Consider the following 10,040-nt stretch of genomic DNA (forward strand, 5'->3'; position numbering starts at 1 on the left):
TTGGAGTCTGCAGTTTTGACCCGGGCTTTTGGTGTTTAGTTTGTGCAATCTATTGGTTTGTAAGCTTAGGTTAGAAAGTGTTAGTGGAGGGGTCTTAGAGATTTGTTAGCATTTTTAATATGATGCAGCAATGGCTAATATTAGTAGTGTGTATTTTCTGATGTAGTGTTTGAAATTTGCTTGGTTCTAGTGTATTGTGACACTTTAGCACTCCTTGTGCATTTAATAAATTACTACTTTTTCTTTGTTAAAAAGAACAATTTAATTATACGTTCACACATGGCACTTTTATTTATAAAAAAATGCTCCCACACTCTTCTTTTTGGTGATCACATGAATTTCAAGCTGACAACACCCAATTTCTTGTACGCGTGGGCCCACGAGAAAGCCTTCCCCCAGTCACAAATCAAGCCCACTCCTTTAATACATCTTCCCGAAATTCTGTATTCTTACATTTTTTCACTCCTTCATTACAAAAAGCTAAATAATTTGTCTCTCTCACCTGCCACACGCCACCCATTCAATCTCCAACCATTAAATTTGTCTCACTTTTTTTCCTAACAAACTAAAGCCACAATATAAGAATTCTCCCACATTGAATTCCAAATCACAACATTATCTCTTACAAAATTCAGAATTAATTACTCCCTCCGTTTCTTTTTAAATGTCACTTTTAAAATTCAAGGTAACATTAATTGCACTTTTGTCAAAATTATCCTTAATCATTTATTATAGAGAGAGAGAGAAAAAAAAAAGTCAAATGCATGTGACAAATAATTAAGTGTATTATAGATAAAGAGAAAATTATTGTATAAAAAGTAACAATAATCATTAGCTTTCTTGGTATATGTAAAAAGTTTAAAAGTGACAATTAAAAAGAAACGGGGAGAGTAATTCTATCACACCAAAATTCAACTTTCCAAATACTCAAATTCCTTTCTCACGTACATTCAACTACTCATCTCACATTCTTTGTCACATGTCACTTTCATTACTTCCTTATTAATCAATTCGGCTCAATCACATGACACCTCAATAATCAACCTTGAAAAAATAATAATTTAATGTAGTGTTAATTTTAGAACCTTTAGAACAAGTTTCAAGTGGACCCCGTGACACTGATAGATAGTTTATTTAGTATTATTAAGTAGTTATTTTAGTTTGTATTTTTAAATATTACCATATATTCTAGAAGTTTCTTACGTCTTAAGATTGTGTCATTTAGATGATTATGATGTACTTAGAGTTCTATATATTTGAGTGTGATGTGTTATTTTGAATCAATAAAATCAAATGAAGTTATTTTCTTAGGGTGCGTTTGATTTGCTAAAAAACGAGGTACTGGACAAGACAACTTTTGTTTGTACTCTGTTTGATGTAGAAACTAAGTATAGTACTGGACAAAAAATATGGCAAGGTATTGGACAAAATCATAATTTCTTGTCCTCCAATAAACCATGAGACAACTTTTTGTCCCAAGCACCAATTATCAACAAAATATCAAAAAATTAATTTTTACTCTCTTTCTTATTATTTAATATTTTAATTCATAAATATAATATTAATATGTTATATATAAAAAAATATTATAATAAAAATTATACTATTTTTATTCGGTTCATTGACATATCAAATAAAGTAGAGAAAAAAATCTCAATTTATTATTTTTCTTCTCTTCTCATTATTTAATATTTTGATTCAAAAATATTAATAAAAAAATTATTATATAAGAAATTATATTATTTTGTCTGCTGCATAAACATATTAAACAAAGTAGAGTAAAAAAATTATTTCTTCATCTTTTTTCCTCTTTATTATTTAATATTTTCATTCATAAATATTATATTTTATATATCAATAAATAATATTATATTAGAAATTATATTATTTTTCCTGATGCATAGACATATCAAGCAAAATCGAGAAAATAGTTGTTCAGTCCAGTAACCATCAAACACAGTACAATACAAAAAGTTGTTTTGTACTGTTCTGTACTGTCTAGTACTGTTCTGTCCAGTACTTCGTATTTTGCAAATCAAACGTACCCTTAGTTAATTTTTATTGTCTTTTATTTTACAACTTTTATTAATTTTGTTAAGATACCAATTTTACTTCCTAACACATATCAAACAACTCTTAAACCCAAACTAATGAGCAATTATCTAACATAATACAAAGAAAATAAAGTGATATACTCTAAAACAACAAAACAAATTAGTGTAAAAAAAACTTACTCAAATACTAAATTACAAAACATGTGAGAAAAAAACTATAATTAAACAATAATCTTAACCAACATATAAAACATCTCAAAATCAGGTGTGAACACAATATAAAATGCGGAAAATGTTACTATCACAATCCACATAACAACACACAATATATAATTTATAGCTTATACATTCTTGAAATATCACACTAGTGTACAAAAGTATTACCGAAAAATATTACCGAATGTCGAGTAAAAAAACCATAACAATAATGTATATTGAAGCTTTCTTGATAAAATTTGGATGGTTTACACCTGAAGCAACAACCGAATCTTGATTACACCTTAGCAAATCAACCATAAAAACAACATTGAAATATTTAAACTTACAAGAATTATATTTGTACATCAAGTTTGACAACTACACCGTATATTAAAACGGTTTGGTTCTTTTACTTGCTTTAATTATTTTTTTTCCATTTTTTTCAATACAATTAAATACATGTAGATGTAGTTGTAGTATTTTATATGGTGTAAGTATATGTGTAAGAACACTACAAGAAAATGTAGGATTAGCTACCAAAATTTTAATACCTATTATTTTGTAGTTAATCTCAATTTTAAAAACAACCATTTAATTTATATTATAGTAACTAATAACAAATTATTTATTTTACAACTAATAATAAGTTACTGACTTATTAATTCAATTGCATATATTATTATAATTCTCTTTACTAATTACTAATTAGGATACTAATAATAACTTATTATTTCAAATTATATGTATTAATTAATTAATTAATTAATACAAACTCTTATCATGAGAAACTCAGCAAAACCCTTTTTCTCTGAATCGCTTTTTCTTCTTCAACAAAAATCACTTTTCCCCGCCGAACCACTTTTTCTTAACCCAAAATCACGTTTCTCTGTCAAAATCGTTATTTCTCCAGCCAAATTGTTGTTTCTCTGTCATCAAACTGCTGCTTCTCCTTCATCAATCGAAATCACGGCTTCTCCGTCATCGATTGATATCGGTGCTTCTCCGTCACCGATCAAAATTGCTGTTTCTCCTTCAATGATCGAAATTTCTACTTCTTCTTCGGTGGAAATCATTGCTTCAACTTTCAAATTAGTTAATTTACCATTCTAAATAGCTCACGAATTTCTCAAAACCTAATACTTGAGGTAATTGTTTTTTCGTGAATAAAGTCTCACATAATCACTTATTCACTCTAGTAAAATTTATCTGAAAAATTTCTCTGATTCACACGGTTTCTATCATAACAGATCTTTGTTGTAGAATCTCTTTTCGATCATCGCTACAACGGTGCATTTTCTCCGGTCGACACTATCAATATTCCTTTTTACTAATTTTAAGGTATAGTTAACATTGATTTTAAAATTTTCAGATGTAATTATCATTAACTTCTCCTTATGAATGCTATAATGTTAATAGATGTATGAATATTCTCATGTTGCTTGAAAAAACAAACATTGTTTTTGTAAAATAGTCTAGCCAAGGTAACTAGATGCAAATATGTGAATGTTGAACTTGATTTTACCATGGATTTAAAGCCTGAATTATAAAACTTCTAAGTGATAAATGAGAATTCAAATGAAAAACTCAGTTTAAATAAAAGAAGAATTACGAAGAAAAATTAAACTGTTTATCATAGTACGGATTTGTGTTCATGTGTTAGATCTGAAAAAGCATGAGAATTGGAAAGAAAAATGAGCATAAAAGGGAAATATTCCTTTCAATTGTTTATGAGTTTCTACTAGTTAAAGTGTTAATTCTCAGTGGGATTTGTCTTTTTTATTTTTGCTGCACTAAAGAAGATTAAAAGAGGAAAAGGCTTTTGATTCTCTTGCCCTGCTTAAAATAAGGACATAAAAGAAAAAAGGGTTTGATAATGCTTAGTTTAATCATTTCTATATGGTATTGTCGGCACTAAATATAGACAGTTGTAGAAAGTTTGTTTCCATATTTGCTTCTATTAGATTAATTAATGATAAAAAGTGATTATTGAGAATCTCAAATGATGTTTTTTAGGCTAGGAAATTAGTGCCTTGACTAATCCACCTTCTTATTTTGGACATGGAAGAGTATTCTTGTAGCACAAACTTAGATTTTTGACATGGTTAGGATTTTAAGCCTTTTCCGCTTAAGAAGTATTTTGATATGTGTAATTGTTCTTCAACAAGATGCCTATAAGCTAGGTTGGGAGAAATATAGGTCAGTACTATAGGTCAGTACAATTGGTATATTTTATTCAAATTGTGTTGTTTTTATAAGAGAAAAAAAATGTACAAAATAACGAGTTTATTAACCTCAGCTGTCCAATTGTTTATTATCAATGGCAGGAATGCTTAGTTCCTCTCTGTTTATAAAGTGATTTGGTTGGCTTTGTAATAAGAAAGCAAAAGAAAATGATATATACAAGTTAAATTTTGGATTATGCTAAAAGGGTTAAACAATGTCATTTAATTCCAGCCTTGTTCCATGCTTGGTATTGCATGCTTTATGTTGTTAATCCCTAGCCATAAAAAACCATGGATAAGAAGAGCATCATCTTTGCAAGGCAGAATGGATGTTAAACAAAGTATCTTTGCAATCGTGGAGACTCCGTATAACTATTTTATTAATATTGTGTTTAGTGCAGAAAAGTCATTCTTAGATAGTGGCGTGGAGCGGCCAAACCCAAAGTGGGATAAATTTGATTTTTTAGAGGGGAAAGAGATAGCAGGCTGATAATTGCTCTGCTCTGCAGTCCCAATATTTATCATATAGAGGCTGCTACAGTGTTCTACACAATTAAGGCTCTTGCCATAGCGCCCAGCCTCCGCTCTGCTATAGCGCTGTTAGCCTCCACTCTGCTATAACGGGATAACACCGATATTGGGCGCTATTGAGTACTCTGGTTTAATGTAATAGTAATAAATATATTATTTCCTAATTACTAGTATATGTGGTAAAGATAGAATAGCTTCTTGGTTTCTCATTTTTAAACTAATTAAAACTTGTATATCACTCTATCTTTTGTTTTTATGATTTATGGTTTTCAAAACCAAGGAGACCTCCATTGAGATTATGAAGTTCTTTCTTTGTTCAATGAGAAAAGTCTACCATATAAAATTGATCGAGCGTATCTATACAGTTATATAATCATCCTAGTGCATTGACTCCATTATCAGTCCATATATAAATAGTTAGTTAACTGCCTTAACATAATAACTTCCCCATTCTAAGAGACAAAAGAATGATAAGTGTATGCATAAAGGAATGTTGGGAATGTGACATGTTTTTATGCTACATTTATGCTTCCTCGAGCTGATTGATTTTGCGTTATGTCAACGAGTTGGTAAGTCAGGTTTAGTTCTCTTTATTTTAGATTTGATTAAATAGGGTAAACCAATTTAATCTGTCATTTTTTTGGTTGTTCAGCTGATGGAATTTTGCTGTGATTTTATTTGCTATAGGAAGATATATGCTAGTAGTCTAATCTTTTTGTTCTTTATTTAAAAGGGAATGTCTTGCTCTCGTTTAGTGCTGATTCTCCATTTTTCTATGCAATAACATGATACTTGTAGAAACCATTTGTCTTGATCAAATTTGCATTACAGGTGTCGCTGAATTTGTTGACAGAAACCGTAAGCTTTTCTGAGGGATCAGTGCATTTTTCCTTAGCCTGGTAAGACCGATTACATTGCATGGTTTCCTTATTTCTTTAATTTTTACAGAATCATGTGTTGTGAAATGGATGAGATGCTTTTGCAGTTTCTTTAAACTAATCACGTCATTGCACCAGTGGTATATTCATCTGTTGGTTGTTTACCAAAAAAATGTAAATACTGTATTTACACCACAAACTAGAGAAGAAAGTGATAACTGCTATCTGTTCTCATTAGTTTTCAATTTACTAATCAAAAGTTAAAAATATCCTCTTTGTAAAATGAGTTTGGAAAATAGTTTAAAAGTTACAAAGTAACATAGGGAGTTGAATAGTGTTAATGCTTTTTTCTTCCAATTTATCAATTAATTTTACAGATGAAAGTTTTGCTCCATAGAAGATAGTGTAACACCCTTCTAATACCCCGCATAAATAATAAACAATAATCAGAGTAAACATGAATAAGGGCATTACAACTTCCAAATAATTAAACAATAATACTCATGTCATGCCATAAAGGAGAACGTCAACCAAATTTATTCAGATTCATCATGTTAACACAGCGGAATTATCTTTAACATCTGAATAACAAACAGTCAAGTTACAGACTTGAAACATCAACATAAAAAATCCATCCAACATAAAAAGAGTTTAACAAGTAACTCTAAACGACGCCCCCAGTGTTACACGACCAGAGCATGACACGGACCCAACTGACTCTAACGAACTACTTGACGAGCTAATCCTCACCAAGTACGAGAGCTACTCCTCAATCTGAAAAATAACAACAGTAAGGGTGAGTCTCATTCACATTTAACTAATGTTATAAGATATAAATAATAAAATATCATTTCACATGCCATTCACCCAATTACAGTTATGATCAGATTCAAACCATACAATCAGTAAGCAAACAACCAAATTAACACATATTATAACATTGGACAATCTTCCATTCATGTTATAACAGCAAAACAGCCTAATGCAATGCAACTACATGCATGTGGTACCAAAATCTGGGATAACCCAACTCACCGACCCACCATCGTCAAGGATACGGCAACACCCACTCACTAATTCCACACAATGGGAATTAGCTACCACTGATCCACCATCGTCAAGGATCAGCCACATAATGATTATGAATGCATGCATCAACCATAACATGCTCATCACCCACATACATCAATCAATGTCATAATCATCAATAAAACACATATTTCATACCAACAATACATGCATAATAAACACCAGTCATACCCACAACATCCTACAGGTAATACATTCATTAGTATACCTATAAACATATCTCACCACAAACAATTAAAATCGGGTGTTCTAAAAATAATTCAAGCAACAACTCAAAACACCATTTGAGTATATAAATTATTTGATTAGCTTTACTGTACTCGAAACGGCACCAAAATCCGGTTTACGGTTTAAAAGTTACACCCCTTTAAAACTTTTCAAAATGGACAGTCGCAACAACTACAGCACGCGGCGCCACACACAGTTCGCGGCGCGGAACGAATCGGAACAACGCCTTCGCGGCGCAAACAAAGGTTCGCGGCGCGGAACGAATAAAAACTACGCCCTCGCGGCGCGGTCATAGGCTCGCGGCGCGTACTGAACACAACAAAACTTCCTGGCCTTCTGCCAAGCAGTTCGCGGCGCCAACTCCTGGACGCGGCGCGAACTGGCGATTTCCAGCGCTCCGAATAGCAGAAAACAGCCTGCGATTTCGTCCCTCTTTCACCGAATCACTACCAAACCAATCTCACTCCAACCAGATTCCGCATACAGTGAAATAACACATATTATAACACATTTATAATACATTCAACCATCCAATTATCACCATACATGATCAACATAATCATTATGCATCAATCCTCCTAAAACCTAACATTTCTACAACCTAAGCACAACCCAATTTATGCGAATAACACGATCAATTCTATCCTACTATCTATAATCCCATAATAGAAGATAAACGGAAGAGTCCCCCCTTACCTAAAGGTTGATTCTTCGCTCTTCCTCGGTCGCACTTCTCCTCTCCTCTTCTCTTTTCACGTTCAGACTCTTTTCCCAAAATGCTGTAACCCTCTCTATTCCACAACTCCTCCTATTTTATTAAAATTGGAATAAAATTGTTTTAATTAGTAATAGGGCCTACCAATACACCCCCTCCCTTACTAACCACAACTCAAGCCCAATTGCTTAATTCCTCATAATTCAATTAATTTAATTAAATTAAATTATGAAAATAAATGGAGTGTTACAGATAGAAACCTATATCTGATATATTCACCATGTAACTATAATTTTGCTTTGTCAAGATCATGTTTTGGATTTGTCTAAAATTTAATTTGGCCCATATGAATGACTTGTAAGTCTTGAAATATTAGTCAAATTTCTTTACTTTCATTTTATTCTATGATTAGGTACACTTTCAACAATATTACTGTTAGAAGGCTTCTCCTACTATGCTGACTTTTATCTTCATTTAATCAGTGTCTAGATCCTGTTACCAGGACAAGAGTAATAGTAGTAATCCAAATTATTGAAACTGTAATGTTTGGCAGAGTGATTGATTGAGTATCAAGTATCAACCACTATCAAATTAAGATTAAGCTAATGTCAAAATATGCATTATGGAAAATATTTTCAAACGCTTTGGCGTGTTGTCTTTTGTAGGCTGTTGATTGTTAGATGTTGTTAACTTTTCCATGAGCATCTATATAGAAATGAAGAATTTCTTTCACTTTTGGCATCTAATCATTGAACATATTTGTTTACAATTTGTCATTGCTGTTTATTGTTGATTCTATAATGTAAATTATGGTTTATGAATACTTTTTAAATGTGAATTGCAGGAGGAGGAGTTGAAACATACAATTTCGTTTAGATATATGTATGCTCGAGTTCATAAAAAAAAGATGGAGAATATGTCTCTCAACGATCGAAGTTATTTGTTGTAAGTTATTAAAATTTAAAAATTAAATGTGTAATGTTTAACATGAATGTAAGTTACATAATTAATATATTCTTCGTATGTGTTTTTTAGGAGTCATATGACACGGCTATATTGGAAAAGTATGGAGAAGACTCTTCCACTCATCCGATGATTGATCCTAAAGTGTGGGTAGAAGAACTATGTCTGCCCCATTTGTTGATGTCACTAGTCATTCCAGAACCATGGAGGAAGATATCAAGAAAGCTGTGGATAAGGCAATGATCTCTTTTGTCCAAACACATTTGGCGCCGATGTTGGAGCCAATCCTTTCATTGATTCGATCCATGCCAAAAGCACCCATGCAAAGTGAAGTACCTGAAAAAACTCATGGAGATACAAGGTGAAAGAATGTTTTCCAATCTATTTTGGAAACCGGAGTTAATATGGAACTTGAGTTGTGATTTCTGAATTGGAAATAAAATAGAATTATTGTAATGTATAATGTTTTAGTGTTGTTAAATATATTAAAAAATTGATTTTAGAATATTATTGGGACGTATATTGTTTCAGTGTTGTTAAATATATTAAAAAATTAATTTTTTTGGTTATTTAATGACTAGTGTATTTTCATTTTAGTAATAAATTATAATTAAAAATTAAATTAATTAATTTAAATAAATATCAACAGTTTTAATACTTTTAAAAATTAATTTTTATGAATAATTTTTTTACAAATAGTATAATTAGTTTTTATTTAAATAATTATAAAAAGTTTGAATTAGTCTAATTAAGATTAATTTAAAACAGAAAATAAAAAATTGTTGTAAAATTGTTTTAAATATTTAGCTTGAGATTTGTTATGATATTTTCGTAGTCATATTGTAGCTGTTTAGTTGGGAAGTATAAATTTAAATTCGAAATTTTGCTACTGTTTTGTTGTGGTTTAGCTAGGAATAATTTAATATTAGTTTGAATTTTGCTAGAAATTTTTTGCCAAGATAATTAGCCACTCGATCCATGCTAGGACATATATTGTAGTTAATCCCTAACAAATCTCTTACTATTTTTGTTTGATAGAGATTAGCTACGAATTAGCTAGTCTATTTGCCCTATTTGCCCTAGCTAATTTAAGATTTTCTTGTTTTGGAAATTTGGTGTAAACATAGCACTCTTCTTAAACTTAAAACTAAACTTTACAAAT

General features: G+C 30.9%; 1 long non-coding RNA gene across 1 annotated transcript; it reads left to right on the forward strand.

The window, feature by feature from the left end:
* The first annotated feature begins 3,046 nt into the window (after positions 1-3,046).
* On the forward strand, positions 3,047-9,391 carry LOC131634675 (uncharacterized). Its single transcript, XR_009293613.1, has 5 exons — positions 3,047-3,397; positions 3,500-3,590; positions 5,837-5,904; positions 8,760-8,860; positions 8,951-9,391. It is a non-coding gene; the product is annotated as an uncharacterized LOC131634675 (long non-coding RNA).
* The last annotated feature ends 649 nt before the right edge of the window (positions 9,392-10,040 follow it).

Source organism: Vicia villosa, unplaced genomic scaffold, assembly GCF_029867415.1.
Source record: "Vicia villosa cultivar HV-30 ecotype Madison, WI unplaced genomic scaffold, Vvil1.0 ctg.001325F_1_1, whole genome shotgun sequence".
NCBI classification, from domain to species: Eukaryota; Viridiplantae; Streptophyta; class Magnoliopsida; order Fabales; family Fabaceae; genus Vicia; species Vicia villosa.